The sequence below is a fragment of the Aethalodelphis obliquidens genome, unplaced genomic scaffold, assembly GCF_003676395.1.
Source record: "Aethalodelphis obliquidens isolate GAN/ISIS:26980383/991018 unplaced genomic scaffold, ASM367639v1 scaffold4, whole genome shotgun sequence".
NCBI lineage: Eukaryota > Metazoa > Chordata > Mammalia > Artiodactyla > Delphinidae > Aethalodelphis > Aethalodelphis obliquidens.
In genome coordinates, this window is record NW_020837948.1 from 55,312,504 (window position 1) to 55,325,478 (window position 12,975).

The 12,975-nt window shown below is 49.0% G+C and overlaps 1 protein-coding gene across 7 annotated transcripts in view; it reads left to right on the forward strand.

Moving 5' to 3' along the window:
• The first annotated feature begins 2,866 nt into the window (after positions 1 to 2,866).
• Positions 2,867 to 12,975, forward strand: part of LHFPL2 (LHFPL tetraspan subfamily member 2) — a 183,485-nt gene continuing 173,376 nt past the window's right edge. For 2 of the 7 annotated variants that reach the window (XR_003431635.1, XR_003431636.1), the window contains exon 1: positions 2,867 to 3,249. The gene's annotated coding sequence lies outside the window, so the exon portion shown is untranslated. The other 5 variants (XM_027100761.1, XM_027100759.1, XM_027100764.1 and 2 more) reach the window with 3 other exon arrangements.

The following is a 12,975-nucleotide window of genomic DNA, read 5'->3' on the forward strand; positions in this document are numbered from 1 at the left end:
CTCATAATTATTTTCTCCCAAGGTCTCCTTGTCATCTGACCAAACATTGTAGGGACCCTTTAATTTCTTATAATTTCCTCCTCACTTATCTCCCAGTAAATATTTCTTGAACATTTTGCTGAAGCCCACGATAGAGGCAGCGTTCACAATAACCCGAAGTTCCCGCTATTGTTCTTTCTCCAGCCCTGCCTTTCCAGAGAACTTAGCAGGCACTCTCTTCTTGAACTACACCTTTTAGCCTCTCCTTCTGTCCTCCCTCCCCTGCCCATGCCTACTTTCTTGCTTCCTGTTAAGCATAATTTATCTACACTTCGGATCCAAATGACCCTATCTGGGGATACTTGCTTTGATTTTAGTCCAAATAGCAACAAACGTGGTCCTGAAAAAAACTTTCTTGATTTCCCAGGTGGTTCTTCTGTGAATTCAGTAACACAAGGTATAAAATGGGTGTAAACTCCCTTTTTTACATATTCCGGTAGGTATTTTCTGTGTCAGACATTGCAAAAGATACACAGATATGAGGCTTGACTCTAGCCCTCCAAGAGACTAAAATGTAGATGAGGCATCAAGTTACATAGATATGAAACATAATACAACTCAATAATATGGATCATCCTGTGATGCCATGTTCAAGTTCCCACCGTCCAAGAGGGCAGACATTTTTGTGTTTCTCTTTATTCACCGATGCATTCCCAGTGCCTGAAACAGTCCCTGAAACAGGCATATAGTAAGTGCTCAACAGATGTGTGGAATGAAGTAGAATCTATTTTCTAAGCATGGAATTCAGTACAGTACAGTCTACTCTGTTACCAGCATGTTTGTGTAATGAAAGCATGTGTAACAGAAATTAACTCATTCATGACTGATATGTAAGGAAAAGATATTAGTAAAATGCAGTGGTTATGTTGGTTCATATACAATTGTTGCCAGCACCTTAATATTCTGCACCATCAAGAAACAGCAGCTGCAAACAAAACACAGCAGAATGCCAGTTGGGGAGGACACACAGTACTATGCCCGATGTTCATTCACTCTATGTTCTTTCTCTTGGATTGTTTTGACCATGAGCTCTAACTTGGGAGGGGTGAATTCACCTCTTACTTGTACATTTTGTGCTTATCTTCCTAACTCAGCAGCCTCAAACAACTCTCCTTCCAATCTCTTCATCAGTTCCTTCCATCTTTTTATAAAGGTAAAGTCCTATATTTATATTTACTGTAATATTTATTAGGAATTGAACGTGGCTCTTAAACTCTGCTAGCATGTTTTTTGGAATGGTTACTGTTTTTGCTGGAGCTCTGGTTGCAGTGTTACATAACTTCTGAGTTGTTTGTTTCTTATCCTATTTCCCCCATAAGCTTTGTTATTTCTAGTGCATGATTTCAAAAGTGGGAAGATCACACACATCCTTTTATAGAAGAAATGTTGTACTACAAACTTCATTTTCAACGAAGATAAGTGGGATTTGGCTGTGGGAGAAGATGAAAGACAGCATTCCAGTTCTGGCAAGAGCATCACCACCTCCCATGTTTCATACAGTATGGAACCTTCAGGGGGAGGGGAGGATCCCCCCACGCTGGTGAGAGTGCCAGGCTCCAAGGAGTGGGTAGGTGGATGGCTTTGAATGGAAAAGTTTTTAAGTAATTCATAATTTTCTGTGGCAAAGTGCCTCCTAGAGCTTCTAGAACAGGAAGTAGCCTGTCAAAGCGGTGTTCTAGAACCATTAGCGTGCAGGCTAGGCGTGTGCCGATGGATGCCAGTACAACGAGGGACAAAGCAGGGAACCAGGGAGGAGGTCACTGAAGCTATGAAGTCCCGAATCAGTGAGAATCAGGAAGGTGGCAGTGGGCTTGGAAAGGACGGGGCAATTGGAAGGACCTTAAAGAATCAATGGGAGCGGCTATTGGCAGTGGAGGAGAGAGGCCCCAAACTGACCGCTAGGGTCTGAGTTCACGCGACTAGTGGCTACAGGTGACCCAGACGAGAGGCTGAGAAGCTGGGGACAGGAGCAAGTTTGCCAGGAAAAAAAGACAAGAAGGGTTTGCTTGGCTAAATGCTGCGTCCCGACGTTGAAATCATAAGGAATCTTGTCACCTTAATCCGTGGCCATTTAACTCTGGGTTCTTTGCTCCCGCCCCCCCGGGGGGCGGTGGGGGCCAGTTAGTGAGTCCCCTCTCTGGGCAAAGACGCCTTTCCAGACTATTAGCTAAAGTGCCTTAGAAATTCACCCCGAAACCATATTTTAAGTTCAGGGGAAGATGTTTCAGGATCCCAAGCAATCAATTTACGTATATTCTTCGCGGCTGTTCGCACTGAGTTTCCTTTCTTAGAGACTCTCAGGGCGAGGAAATTTACGCCCGGAGCCTCGACTCCGGGCGAGGAAGGCGAGGATGGGGGTCCAGACACCCCCAGTCCACCCTCCCGCTTTGGATTCTCCAGGACCAGCGGGCGGACATTCTTCCCGCTCGGGCCCCGCCTGGGGAACCGCTCCGGGCGCTGCCGAGCACGCTCTCCGCCGAAAGAGTCCGGGCTCTCACCCCCGACTCCGACTTCGCCGTTCCCCGCCTCCCCGGCCGGGCGGTGCGCGCTCTCCGGGCTCCGAAGACGATTTCCCGGAACTGTGCTCGGAGGTTCCCCCGCGCGGCGCGGGGGACTCTGGCGGGACTCCGGGAGACGCTGCCGCCGCCCGGCGGGCGCAGAGACCGGCTCCCAGGCCCCCGGGCCTCCGCCCCTCCTCTCGGGGATCCCCTTTCGCCCACACCCTCCCGGGCCCCGCAGGACACTCCCCCCGGAGGCCGGGCCTCGTCCGCCCGCCCCCGCCGCGTCCCAGGCCGCCCGCCCCGCCCCGCGCGCCGCGCCGGGAGAGCCCCGGGCCCCGACCCCTCCCCCCGACGCCGCCCGAGAGCGGGACGCGGCGGCGATGGTGACTGGGCAGCGGCGCGGGGCCGGGTCCTGGGCAGGGAGGCTCGGCGGCCTCTTTCTTTCTCTGCCCCCGCCCCTCTTTCCCCTTCCTGCGTGCTAGCCCCGGCAGCGGCCGAGGTCGGCGCTCTCTCCTCGCCTCCTCTTCTTCCTCCTCCTCCTCCTCCCCTGCCCGGGGACCCTCTCCCCTCCCTCAATCGCCCCCTCCTCTCGCCGCCTCCTCTCCTCTCCCCTCCCCTCCCTCCTCCTCCTTCCCCGAGTGGCCGGCCGGGCCAGAGAAAGAGAGACCGAGAGAGAGACAGACAGAGGTGGCTGCGAGGAGGCGTAACGGTAAGCCCCGGCTTGGGGAAGGCTGCGGGCTCGGAGCCGGGAGCGCCGAGCCGGGACCGGCTGAGTTGAGGTCGCCGGGCCCGTGAGCTCTGCGGAGGGAAAGCCCGCAGCCTCCGCCAGGTAGGGCACCCGGCGCGGGGCTCGCGGAGCCGTCGGCGACCAGCGGAGTCCGGGTTGCGTGCGCGGCGGCCGGCGCGGGAATTTCTTCCCGGCGCCCGAGGAGCCCGAGGGGAGGGAGGACCGGGCCGGGGAGGTGCTGGCGGGACGGGTGCTGGACGCTGGGAACGGGAGGGAGCGCCGCTTCGGTTCTGGTCGCCGTGGTCGCCCGCAGCAGAAGTGGAAAAAAGTTGTGCCTGGAAAGACGATTTGCCGGGAAGCCGGCGCGAGCCCAGCTCTCTCGCCACCGCCGGCGGACTGCGACCGACGCTCGGGTCCCGGGCGCAGCTTGGCGCGGGGCTCAGCGCGCCTGGTACCGCGCCCGGGGGCCGCCCCGCGGTCGCCCCCGCGGGGCCTGGTCTGTGGCGTGTGGGTCACGCCGGCCACAGACGTCAGCGGCTTCTCAGATCTGGGCTGCATTTTTGTGGGCAGCGCAGGGATTGGGGGTGCGGGCTGGAGGAGGAGGAGGTGGGCGTGGAGTGGGGAAGACCACATCTGGCCTGAGTGGGTTGAACCCAAGGGATGGGGTGAAGGACGGGGGGGGGGGGCTCTGTGTTTCCGGACGTTTTTTAGGCACAGAGTTGTGTGTGTGTCCTTTTTCCTCTTTCATTCAGCGGTCTGGTGTCCTTTGAACTCTGAAGGGCGAAAGCATTTTCTTCAATCCTGTTCACCTTTTCTCCCGTTTCAGGAGGGTCGTGAGTTTTATGAGAATCCTTGAGCTGTTTCCTCAGTGGGAGTAATGTCTCACCCCCCATCCCACCCCCACCCTCACTCCCACCTGGGCCATTTCCTGTATTTAGCGCGTTTTCTACTGTGTGTGCGTTCCTGTAGGTTGCCATCAGCGACCCACAAGTAAAAGGAGAGCTTCTGTCTGAAATCTCAAAGCGGCCTCTGTAGACGTGTGTGTGCTGGAGCCCGAGCGGGGAGAGGTGTGGGCGGGAGGGAGAGGGGGAGCTGTTAGAGCCTGGTGCGGAGAGTTAAACCTGAGTAACCGAGTTCCGAGGGACGTTTCTCCTCCGCACGTTGCTTTTGCTTCGCCCATTCGCCTGAGAGAGCTCCACCCGCGCCAGGTTTAAGCGATGATGGATGCGAATTTCTCTGGCGTTGCTCTTTCCCGGATATTCCTCTTTTCTACTGGTCCTCTTTAAAAAACGACTTCTCCTTTTCAAATGTAAGAGATAGGGAACACATGCTGGTGGGGAGATTAAATGTTTTCACAAATAGGGAAAAGAAAACCCAAGATTCTCATTTCTTTTTGCTGTCATACTGTGATAGACTTGTTATTAATCTTTGTCAGAGATCTGATTCTGATGAAATAATATTGGAGGAGTTAAAACCCAACGTCATGATAATATTTTTCCTATGTGGTCACACGGGGAGCAGATAGTGTGGATTGTTGTGGTGTGTTTGCAAAGGGTGCAGCAAACATTTTATGCCAGGAAAAAAGACATTGTGTGGTGCAGGAGTTGATGGGGTTAGGGAGGGGAAATCATTTGTCTTCAGAGCAGTCCAATTAAGAAGAATAATTACACTGCAAATGAACATTCTTGAATATAATATAATTTGAGTCGTGAGACATGAACCAGTAATTTGTCTATAGGAAGGAAAATGAATCTTTGTGGATTAGAGAAAAACGGTGCCTTCTGGAAAAAGTAATATATGCTCTTTATGCATGTGGGTGGGCTCAGATGTGTGGACTGACGAATTAAAGAGATTTTACTGCATGTAGTGTTTGGGCAAGGCAGGGAGGAAAAGTCCATAGTAGGAGAAGATAGAAAATATATAGAAAAGTATCCATTTTTAATGGACAACACATACAACTTCTCAACTTCTTTATTGCAGAGAATTGACAAAATAGGAGACCAAAATGTAGGAGACCCAAAATTGGGACTGTTGAGTTTCCAGAGGTGTCACTTACTACCTAAACCTGGGACAAGTTACTTAATTTCTCTCAGCCTTGGTTTCTGTGTCTGTAAAATGATGGCAATAAAGTTCAAGTCAAAGAATCACCTGGAAGGTTAACTATGATTACGTACTTTTGCATAGAACTTAGGGTGGTCCCTCACGCTGGGTAAGTGCTCAGAAAATGTTGCTGATGGTTGTCAAGTATTTCAAATGCCCGGGAGAGAGCAGTGCCATTCAGAGAGCCGGGCTGCAAGGGGAGCTGACTTTTGAGCGACTGCTGATTTTAGGTCAGCCGATGGTCGACCCTTAGTTGAGGCTGTCCCTGTGCCCCCAGCAGCCCACACTCAGAAATATTTGATCTTTCTAGAACTTGTAGGCTGCATCTTTTTGGCCCCTCTAGTCAGCCTTTTTTGGACTCCAGCTGTGGGGAATGTGTAGTGCAGGCTCCGTGTGGGTCTGAGGACCTGAGCACAGGTGTGGCCTGTAACTCCAAGCCTCACTGCCCCCTTGCAAAGGCACCTTCTCAGGTTCCAGGTCCCACCAAAGTCAATATCGACATTTTATTTAAGAAAAAAAAGAAAACTTGAGTGGTGGACGTGGTGTCTCTCTTGGGAATTCTAAAGCAGTGTTTTCTCAGTGTTTACTGCTCTTAGAAAAATACAAATAGTAAGCAAATACCTGATCTCTAGAATTTATTCCAAAAAGCACCTTTATAGTATGTCTTGGGGTTAATGGAACATTGCCCAGTTTTTCCTAAGGTTGTACCTAGCTGCAGAATGAACAAAAGGCATTCTTAGCAAAACAGTAGTTTTTGGAGCTGGGGAACTATGCTGTATATTTCTTTTCTAATCTGGGAGGAATGCCTGTTTGCTCATTCATCCATTCTTTTATCCAGTCATTCAGCAAATACCCATGGAGCCTCTTCCATGGGCCAGGCTCTGTTCTGGCCTCTGGGAGCATAGCAAGAACCAAGAGTAGACCTCTCCACTCACAGAGCACTCATTCTAGTTGGAGAAGCAAACTGTGTGCAGAGGAGCTCCATAAACCCAAGAAGCTCTCTTTTTTGTTTAGAAGTGCCTGTGCTGGGAAAGCAGCGTGCTGGGCGTGCTTCTCTTCCACAAGCCAGCCAGCTTGGAGGGAAGTGATCTGGCTGGGGGTGGTGGCCGGGGCCTGCTGGTCCTATGGGTCCTCCACAGGGAGAAGGAAGAAGGGGGAGCCTGTTTCTTTCTGTGCTTTATAATAAAGCATGTGTCCTGTTTGAGTAGAATCACCAGTCAAAGTGCCACGAGAACAAACGGGTTTTTCTCCGAAGTGAGACTTCACAGCCTTAGAAAGGCAAAGAAGGAATCAGAGGTCAGATCTGATCATCAGCTTATAAAGCCCAGATTGTGCCCAGGGAAGAGTCTGGTCTAGTACTTAAAATACTGGACCCTTTGCTGTAGGAGGCGGGCCCGAGAGTAAAGGGCAGAGTGGAGACTTAGTCCCTCAAGGTTTTTTTTTCCCCATTACTTTTAAGGTTACAGTAATACCTGGTACAGTAAGAATGCATTATGTTTGGAGTCTAGAAGGGTCGAAATGGTATAAGGTCAACAGGGCACTGAGAGTAGCTGTTTGGACTAGAGGCAGCGTGGTGTAGGGAAGTCCCTGAGGGTGCTGAGCTGGGGAGTCTGAACTTCATCTCGAAACCTGTGTGGAAGATGGGGAACTTGCAGCAGGTGATTGACCTGATCATATTGTGCTTTAGAAGGAACTCGAGGTGGGCTCGGTGACAAGGAGGCCAGGGCCGGGGATAGCAGGTGAGCCAGGAGGTTAGTACAGGAATCCCGGTGGGACTTGGTGAGGGAGAGCAGGAGAGACCTGGAGAGGCTGACCGCACTTCCTCGGTCATGTCCCATGGGTGGGCTCTTAGTAAGAGGGAGTCCAGGGTGACTGGAGTGGGTCATGGCGCCTTTCACTGAGTTAAGCAGCTATGGGAACCGCAGTTCGGGGAGATGGTGAGGAGTAACGAGTTCTGTTGAATCCACAGCTGAGTTGTGAGGCGCCCAGGGAGAGATGCCCAGCAGAGCATTGGATCCACAGGCAGGAAGAGAGGTCTGGAGCTGGAGGTGAAAGATGGAGTTATTTTTACAGTAGCAGCAAGTGGTTGGCTGGTCTCTTGAGGTTTACTGAATAGTGCTTAGGGTGAGAGTAATCTGTGTCCTTGTAACTGAATTTTTCTCTTTCATCCTTTCAACGGGACTAATGGGGTAATCAAGCCCCTGACCCTGGCCTTCAGTGATCAGACTCTTACTGGTGTTATTTTGCTGACTTGTGAGACCTGTTTATTGTTTTGAACTGAGATAATTTAGAGGAATGTACATAGAATGGCTCTGAACATTTTTTTTGTGTTTTTTTGCGGTACGCAGGCCTCTCACTGTTGCGGCCTCTCCCGTTGCGGAGCACAGGCACCGGACACGCAGGCTCAGTGGCCATGGCTCACGGGCCCAGCCGCTCCGCGGCATGTGGGATCTTCCCGTGTCCCCTGCATCGGCAGGCGGACTCTCAACCACTGCGCCACCAGGGAAGCCCTGAACATTTTTAATAGCTAGGATGTACAACTGATAAAATTGATCCTCCTCCACCCCTGACACATTCGTATTCTGGACAGACTGTGTTCTTCCCCGAATTCCTAAATAGAAACCCTAATCCCCATTGTGATGGCACTTGGAGGGGGCACCTTTGGGAGGTAATTAGGTTTAGATGAGGTCATGAGGGTGGAGCCCCCATGATGGGATTAGTGTCCTTCTAAGAAGAGGGAGAGAGTCTGGAGCATGCTCTCTTCACCATGGTGAGACTGTGGCCATCTGCAAGCCAGGAGGAGGGCTTTTCCTAGGAACCCAGTCTGTAGGCACCTTGAGAACTTGTACTTGGAGAACTAGTGTTTTCGTTTCCACCAGGGACAAGGCTTATCTGCCTTCTTTTTTGAAGTTACCATATGGCCCTCAAGGGGCTGTTAATTTGAATTTCATTCATTTGTGGAATAAAAAACGTGTGCAAAGTAGGCCCCAGTGAATGCCTGTTAAAGGGCAGACATGCTATTTGATTTGTGTACAGCCTTACTCCTCTTACTGTTGTGGATTTAGGGTACGGCCAGTGGGAATTATTAATCATCATTAGTCTGTGTAACCAGCAATAATGCCTCGCCTTGCTCTTGCCTGCCTAACTGATCTGCCATTGAAAGGAAAACTGGTAGCCTAGACAGACTGCAAGGATGTAGGCTAAAATTCTGACTGGTTATTTTAGACTCGTGGGGTTACAGGTGACTGTTTTCTTTACTTTTCTGCTTTTCAGATTTTTTTAAAGTAGATGTTACTTAAAAAACCAGAACAAAACAGTTGTTGGTGTTTTCTTCCATTCTTTTTTTGTGCAAAACTGTATCAGCAGTTTTGGCCACAGCACCATACACCTCCTTACATCTGTGCTACGTCCATGGCAAAGCAGGTCTCTGTCTTTAAAAAGACTTGAAATTCCTATTTGTTGTAAATGTAGTTGTGGAGGAATGTAACCAGGCCTGGGTCCTGTGACCCAGAGCCAGAATGGGGCAGCTTCCTCCCAACAATAGGGAAGGACCCACTCCTTCCTGTCGGTACGCTTTATATGTTTTCATAAACACTGTTAAGTGTGATCTGAGAGGTGTTTCACTTCTATATCTAAATGTGTAAACATCTGTCAGATTGATATGTACCTAATTAAATATCTATAAATATATATATAAATATACTATACTCACATGTAAGTTTTTTTTTTTTTCTTGTTTTCAGTTGTTTCAGTGTTCAGTAGAACTCAAACCAGCATTGAGATCTTAAATATCCCTTTAGCATCAACCTCCCCACATTCCCGGAAAATTAGAGGGACTCTCTTTCCTCTACTGATTCTATTGTTCAGCAATTTCTCTCTTTCCACACTGAGCTGTGTTGTCAAGGGCACCTGGAGTTCAAGCTTCCTTTCTCCTGGGGCAGGCTGCAGTTGGGCTGAATTTCACATGTTGTTTTCCAGTTTTGAGGCAGTTAGCCAGTTGTTTAAAGATGCCTGTAACTGCATAGACAGTAGCCACATTTAATCTTTAGATAAGTGGTGCATGACACACTTATTACTCAGGACAAATTAACCTCTTAAAAATTTATAACTTTTCTCTCACCCATAGGGATCAAGTTTTCTGAAATTAAAAATAATAGACTGGCCAGTCTCACAACTACAGACTTCACCAGTAATTGGTGTTTTTGTGTTTGTAAATGGCTACCCTTTGTATATGAAATATACACGTAAGGAAAAAAAGGCTCACAACTTGAAAAACAATCTAAAAATCATTTTTTTTTTTTTTAATGGCTAACTGTCCATTCCTAGGTGATTCTGCACAGGGAAGTATGTCTAAACAGATATTTACTCTGTCATTTGCTCATTCTTATTGTAGCCATTTCAGGGCTTTTCTGTGCTGGAAGCTCATAATTTACCAACCTGATTACCTTTCTGCACAGATCCATGCTGTATTATGCAGCCTAGGATGCCAGCTTACACAGGTGACTATAGGTCTTTTGGGTCTGAATCCTTTTGGTAAATGGGTTGCTTAGGTTGTCTTGTCTTTTTTTTTTTTTTTTAAATGTGTTTTTTCCAATTTGTGCTTGGGTCTGTTGTTCTTTTCTTGATTAGTAAAGAAAAGGCAGCATTAAAGGGAGCTAAGCTGATGTGGGGAATGTTTAAACTATAATCCAAAGCCAAAAAGAACGGTAGCCGGGTGCAGAGACCATACTGAATAATAAGAACACAAGTGGTGGTAGTGATGAAGCGATGGGACAGGTTGTGTATACACCTGTGTGGACAGGTGGCTGGGGGACTGTTGAGGATAGTCTGGTCAGCTGTGCTACACAGGGACCACTGTTCCCCTTGGTCTGGAAACTAGACTCATGGACCCTAAGTATGTTAGCTTTCTTAGCAACTACATTAGTCAACAAAACTTAATGTTTTAAAAAAGTTTTGAACATTTTAAAACAAGAACTGTCGTCAGGTTAGATTTCCTCTAGCTTACATATGTGTATTTGATTTTTAAAATCTTGGCCGTAGAACTTCCCACTTCTTCCTGTCAAATGTCAGCTTTCTCATCCAGGTGTGTGATGTTCAGCCCATCGGGATGATTTTGAATTCTCCCCAGTCATCTGTCATGTCAGCCACCCCTCTGGGCTGAGTACTGTTCTTCAATCCATTCTGCTCACCAGTCATCCACGTTCCTTGAGTCCTTTTCTGCCGCTGCTCTGTTCAGCCTCTCCAGTCATTCTCCTATTAGTAACCAGGGACGTGTCAGCCTTTGCAGGCAGCTAGAGGGCAGAGGGTTGGCATCTGTGCCACGATACCCGAGGAAGCTAACCATACTCGTGACCTCGACCTCATTAACATGGTGCTGGCGGAGAGCGAGCCAGCGTTCCATAGTATTGTTTGACTTTGGATCTTCTCTACTGATTTGTGCTCGTGGGGTCCACGTTCCTGCCCGCTCAGGGAGCCTGATAGGTAGAGGAGCCGGAGGAGACTGTGAGAGACGGTCAGTACTTCCCGCCTCCTTTCAACTCCCTAAGGTGGGGCTTTGGATTGTCAGCTGTCACTGGGCCCCCGCTGATGGTGGTTTGGCTCCAAGACAAAGCAAGTCTGAGAAGACTTGTGTAAGGATTGTGAGGGAAGAAGGCCTCTTAGAGTGTTCGGTCGCAGTGGGTGAGCTGGTGAGCTGGTGGCTGTACAGGTGGGCTGAGAGGCTCCCCGTGGTGGCGCTCTCCGTGCCTTAAAGCAGGGCTTCTCATGCTGGAAGGTGCACAAGAATGATCTGGAATCTTGTGAAATGGCAGATTCTGATGAAGCAGGCCTGGGCTTACGCATAGGCTCCCTGTGAGGCTGGTGCCGCTGGTCCTGTGGAGCAAGGCCTCACATAGACTGGGACACGACTGAGGCTACGGATGAGTCAGCCGGAGACTCAGACGTGTAAAGGCTGACACCAGGAGGGCACCTGCAGGGTCTGGTTTAGAGCTTGCTGCCTGCTCCTTGGGGCTGTCTTTATTGGGATAACCCTGAGGGCTCTCAACCCTGTCACTGCCATTCCGGCCTATAACAGCCCCAAGGAGCAGCTGTGCTCGGGGATTCCCTTCCATCCTTAGGGCAGGGAGGGAGGTCATGGGAGGTCTTCCAGGTGGAATATGGTTAAGCTAAAGGGAGAGGTTTTGTTTTTGCTACATTTTAATCAAATTGACTTCCTCATTACCTGATGATTATATTCCATAATTTTAACTAGTTAAAGAAGGCTCTGACTTCCTCCAGTTAAGCCTGCCTTTTCACACATACCCTATCACTTTGAAGTTATGTGACTGCAACGTTTTAAAAAGTTACATATTGTTTCCTTTGGAACGTTGTTTCTGAAACTTGCCTGACCCTCTGTTGGGTGCTGGTTAGACCTGTGTGTTCTCAGACCCTGCCCTGGAGTTTTGACTTCATAGGTTTGGTGTGGGTCCTGGGAATCTGAATTTTTTAAACAAAGTGTCTGGATGGTTTTTATAATTGGGCATGTTCTAGAAACACCATTTTCGAGAAACATCAATTTAGAAACCTGTCCATCTGAGCCTGTGTTATCAGCCATGTCTGAGGGGCACCCTTACCTGTTCTTTTCTTGGCCTCTTAGACTATACTTGGTTGTGAAGGGCTGGCTTTTGTCCCATTGGACCCACTTCAATTTTTATCTTGACTCATGTTTTCATTCTTACAGAAAGGCTCTTTTTTTATCTTGGATGGGACCAAATCAGAGTCCCTTGTCAACAGTGTAAGAGCCAGTTCTGAAGCCGTTATATTTAGGAAGGTTTTACAGACACTGATTATTAAGTGCTTTGGGGCATTCTTGGAGATACTGGGCTCTACGCTTTGGGCCTCTGCAGAGAAAGGTATGTCTTGAGGCCGACTTCTCCCACTCTCTCCCCTGCTTGGGTTCAGACACTGGAGATAATATTAGCGTGTCCCCTTCCTAAGTAAGCGCCGACCAGAAATGGTTGGAGAAGGGATCCTCATCCTCCAGAGGCTGTGTGGTTCTGATACAGGTGAATTGACAGATGGAGGAGATGGACTTGCACGTCATTGTTTCAACATTTACCTCCATTTTTACAAATGCAGGATCCATCTCACCTCCATCCTAGGAGGTGGAGGTGTTTTTATAAGCTGACACTTACGAAACAAATGAAGTGGGAAGTGGTCAGTGTGATGGGATTGGAGGAGTATGGAAGGGGCTCTGTAGCGAAAAGCTGGAATTCACTTATTGTTGTGCCTAAAATTTTACCATTAGAGGAATTTGGGCGAAATGGTTCTCTTTAAACCTCTTATTCAACATGTAAGCATCCGTAGAACAGGGACTACATTAGCTACTTAGGACTTAACAGGAAGAATTTCATAAAATGCCAGCAAAGATCAGGGTATGAAGAGAGTGGACTTTGATGGGTGAAGTGTGGGCACTGTGAGGTCAGGGCTGGGGCAGGGCCACCGAGGATAGCTCAGATGTCCGGAGGAGCCCAGGATACCTGGTGGTGGGGGGCACTAGGCAGAACTAATTCTCATTCACTTAGTGTGTGTGTGTGTGTGTGTGTGTGTGTGTGTGTGTGTGTGTGTGTG